Source organism: Palaemon carinicauda, chromosome 5 (assembly GCF_036898095.1).
Source record: "Palaemon carinicauda isolate YSFRI2023 chromosome 5, ASM3689809v2, whole genome shotgun sequence".
In the NCBI taxonomy this organism is placed as follows: domain Eukaryota; kingdom Metazoa; phylum Arthropoda; class Malacostraca; order Decapoda; family Palaemonidae; genus Palaemon; species Palaemon carinicauda.
The window spans coordinates 40,050,355-40,055,354 of NC_090729.1; the positions used below are offsets into that span (position 1 = coordinate 40,050,355).

The 5,000-nt window shown below is 34.1% G+C and overlaps 1 pseudogene; it reads left to right on the forward strand.

Moving 5' to 3' along the window:
* LOC137640438 (zwei Ig domain protein zig-8-like) overlaps positions 1–3,689 on the forward strand; it is a 62,943-nt pseudogene extending 59,254 nt beyond the window's left edge.
* The last annotated feature ends 1,311 nt before the right edge of the window (positions 3,690–5,000 follow it).

Consider the following 5,000-nt stretch of genomic DNA (forward strand, 5'->3'; position numbering starts at 1 on the left):
CCGGCTCTGACGATTGGCTCCTGAAGATCCATTATGCTCAGGAACGAGACACGGGTTGCCTACGAGTGTCAGGTGTCGACCACGCCGCCTGTGTCCACCAGTGTCTGGTTGACTGTAGTTGGTAAGATAGAGGTTCATTTTAGAGCTTTTCATAATTAAAATAATACATTTTCTGAATATGTAAGTTATCATTGCTTTACTTAATAATGTTCAATTGTTCATGAATTAGCAGCAATTGAATCGTTTAAACAGTATTATATAGATGCATGTCTAAGAGAGAGAGAGAGAGAGAGAGAGAGGAGAAGAGAGAGAGAGATTTGATTATAACTCTCCTCGTATGAAGTTAAGTTCACTATGAACAGTTCTAAAGTGAGAATGATTGCTGGGCTGTAAAAAACACATCCCTTGGCCTTAAAGGAAAACATCAATATACTTTCCAGTTCCAGAATATTTTTTCTGTTATTAATGAAAGAGTTTTTAAAATTTTGTTTTTTTGTTATCAGTAAAGTTAAAAATAAATAGAATTACAGAAAAATAGATATATTTGAAATTCCATGTCTGTTCTAAGCTCTTACTAATATTCATTTATGTACACTTAGGGAATATACTCAATTTTGACAACAAATTTCTATCACACACACTTGAGAAGAAAATACAGTTTACAAAGTGTTTTCTGATTATAGCTAAATTTAATAGATTTGGAAATAATATTCATCTTTTTTTTCAATAAATACACCATTACAATATATGAATCTGGTTAGATATTGGGGTAATTATTCACAGACCCGATTCTCTGTCACGATTTTCGGAAATGGAAGAGAGTCCTGCTTCAATTATACCGAAGGAAAACTTTGATTATGGAATAATTAGCCATTGCAATAGGGTTCCTGTTGATATTTTTGTTCCTCAAAACCAGTCGAATGAATTACAAAAATTTTGAACTCATACAGGGATCGTTTCCATGCTCCGTATTCCTGATATTCCCGGGGGAAGTGGACTATATATTCTGCTGTCATTTTAAGCCGAGCATTTTGATATTCCTAGTCTCTTGTTGATAGAATTCTCTCTCTCTCTCTCTCTCCTCTCATCTCTCTTCTCTCCTCTCTCTCTCTCTCTTCTTTACCTACAAATTCTAATGCCCAACAAATGTGTTCAATCCGGAATTTCATGTAGTGCATTCTTATAAAGTTTTGTTGATGGATATAAATATTAATTACATTTTAACATTATCATGACGTTATCATTGCGTTTTGATCAGAGGAGTTTATTTTTAGGGGGTGAAATGCTCACTCTCTCTCTCTCTCTCTCTCTCTCTCTCTCTCTCTCTCTCTCTCTCCTTTACCTACTAATTCTTGCATCTAACAAATGTATTCCAATTAGAAATTTCCTGTAATACATTCGTATCAAGTTTTAATAATGGATATAAATTCTAATTGCATTTTAAACCATATTATCTTGTTATCATTGCGGTTTGATCAGATGAGTCTATTTTATAGAGGCAAATCTCTCTCTCTCTCTCTCTCTCTCTCTCTCTCTCTCTCTGTATATATATATATATATATATATACAAAGAGAGAGAGAGAGAGAAGAGAGAGAGAGAGAGAGAGAGAGAGGGGGGTGGGTTAAATGGAAGTTTTATGCGTTTAATTGTAATATTATAAAATCAAGTGCACGATAATTGAGAAGGGAATAGAAACATATGGTGACAATTTTTATTATGTTAAGCAATCCTTTTGACATAACTTTTCTAATAAAATCTTGTTTATTACAAATTTCCCATAGCTGAGCCTCAAACTCAAGTCCTAGGTGGGCTGACCTCTATATCAATTCTGGTTCAACTATCAATTTGACCTGCGTTGTCAGCCACAGTGATGACCCACCTCCTTATATCTTCTGGTATCACCAAAGTGAGGTTTGTGTTACTATTTAGCTGTTTTGTTCTGTTTAAATTTCTCTCTAAATTCTTTCCAATTACCTTGCACATCTTTTTAATATGCAGTATTTCTCTTAAGGAAGGAAACAACGTAGTTAAGTATGAACAGTGTATTCAATGGAAATATGATTTCAAGATCGAAGTGGAATATGAAGAAAGACCAGTTTTACATTGTGAACAAACAAAAGAACAGTAACGAAAAAGAAGGCTATGAAAAAAAAAAAATATTTTGCCATGGAAGACTTTGGAATGGTTATCATTGAAAACATAAAACTCTGAGAATTTGTAGAGAAATTAGGAAAAAGGTTTAAAGGCAATATGAATTAAATTATGTTTACTATTTTGCAAGCACTAGTAGGAAAGATGTAAGGCAGTACATCAACAATACTAATGGTTAGAACGGTATCCTACTCCTAGAGACAAGCTAGCGATTGAATGTGTATCACAGGAAGCTGCAGATGGAAATATAGCAATTGTTTTATAATTGTCTGTCTTTTTATTTCAATTACCGATCTAAATATGTCGTTATTTCCAATCAATCTCCTCTTCAAGAATTAAGACTATTCTCTTCCTGACAAATTGTAATGTACTTTCTCATACAAAAGAGGTCTATAATCTCTCATATGTTATGAACATCTTTAGAGAAACTTACATTGATTTCTATTCTCACAATCTTTTCTCGTTTCAGCTGCTGTCGTATGATTCCCCACGTGGTGGAATCACCGTGGTGACCGAACATGGTCCGTCATCCAGCTCTCGCCTTCTGATCCAGAGAGCAACTTCAGACGATGCCGGCCAATACTCCTGCCGACCTGCCAACGCAGAGCCTCATCAGATCAACGTTCACATCATCCCTAGTGAGTGTTAGTGTCACCCAGTTTCTCTCCATTTCTTGCATGTTTTCTGTGGTCTTCCGTTCCTCGCTTGATGTGATTTCTCTTTTGGACAGAGTGGCCGGTTAAAATTTCATTTGAGTAAGGCTGATTCATTGTAATTTTTTCTTTTTAATAGATTTCACTTTCTTTGCTTTTAGACGTAGGACAGCAAATCTCCATTCAAAATGAAAATATATGGATCAGATTAAAGTTATCAAACAGTTAGAAGAGATTGAGCGTGTAATAAAGTGTTATGTCCTATATAGATTAATATATCAAGTTGTTTCTTATTATCTTGATGATGTTATAACAAACGATATAAGATATATATGGCATAGGTATGTGATGGTTACGGCTACGTGAAGTTTTATGAGAACTTTAAGTTAAACTCTCATTAACTCTTTTAGCATATCTATTCCTTTCCCCCTTTCAAAAAGTTCAACTTATTAAAAGGTATTGTATGTGATTCTGATAAATCTATAACTAAAAGACTTTTGTAATGTAATTCGATTTTCCCCAAATTTTTCTTCCACAGACGAGCATCCGGCAGCCATCCATCACAAAAATGGGACTAATTTTGGTCTCAGCATTCATGGGCGATCTCCGACACACTATTCCCTCATCCTGAGCTGCATCCTAGCTTTATTATCATTCTTTCCTAATCTTCTCCTATTTGTGGCAGCAACCGCTACTCAAAACATCATCAGCATCCAGAAGATCCTCTATGTCATCCAATGAAGTTATGGAAAGTTTCTCGGTAACATCAAAAGAAGTCAGCGAAGTTGTTGCCACTGGAACAGTTACTTACCGTCGTCAGTTTATGGACACTGAGGAACCTGTAACTTCAAGCCAGCCTCTATTCTCCCCTGCACTCCTCCAACACCAGGGCAGAAGCATCTGTAAATCCTGGAGTCATATGTTCTGGAACCTGGGTGGGGACTATAAATACACGAGGGAGGAGGAGGCCTCCTTCACAATTCATACAGAAACAGCTCTAAGAGCGATATGTTTTCCTCAAAGTCACATCTATAGATTTGAATTTCCTTTACGAATCCTTCATTCTGTCATTGCCCTTAGCCAAGATGGAATTCATTATATTCATCATTCGGTGATATCAACTTTGCTAATATTTTATATTCCCAAATCTTAAAGATTAATGTAATTTTGCTCCATTTCCCAATTCAACAGTATTCAGATGACTCGGTTATATTATGTGGACCCGTATGGTAAAAAGGATATAACTGAGATGTGACTGAGAAATACGAAATAATAAATGACACGTTGTAATTGTTTATAATAATCACTTGTGGGCTAAAGTAAATCTATATACAGTATAGAAAATATTCATGTCTTTTAGCCATTAAACATTACGTATGGAAGAAAAGATTTTAACATGTTTTATAACGATATATATCAAATCTTTCATATGAAATATATATATATATATATATATATATATAAATATATATATACAGCATAGAATATTTGGATGTAGAAAAATCTTGTTGTGAATTGTGTTAAACCCCATATTGAGATGTCTCAGCTGTTACATCAGGATTCTGCATCTCTTAATCAAAATTCAACACAAACGATACACGGAATGCATAACATCAAGCACATAGGGCTGGAGGTTCGGGGTTTGGAAAATTGATCCTCTATATTCGTAATTTTATTTTATGAGATACATTAGAAATAAGTTGATTTTTTTTTCATATTTTGCAAGATGACGGCCAAGTTTAAAAAGTCTTCAAAATCTGCAACACTATATTTTTAGATAAGGCTATGTTATATCTAAAGGTATTTTCATTTTATTTGGTAAGTAAAAAGAAAGAAGTCCCCTGATATGAGTAAGTTAGAATTTTAACATACTATATCATTTTAGATTTATTAACACATAAACATTGATTTACAGTTTATTTGACCTCCACAAGGATAAAAATGTGTCTTTCTGACTTTCTGAAAGACGAAAGAAATTTTGCCAAAAATGATGAAAGCAATAGATCAAATACTACATTACAGCAAATACTTTTTTTTTCCATCTCAAGACAATACTAGCATATCCCACTAGGAAAAAATAAACTGTCTATCAATCAAGAGAAACCTATTGAATGGGGGTAAACAAGATATTTACTGACTTTTATCATATCACAGTACACGCAGCTACTACAAGTTCTGATCTTTATAAAAAAATA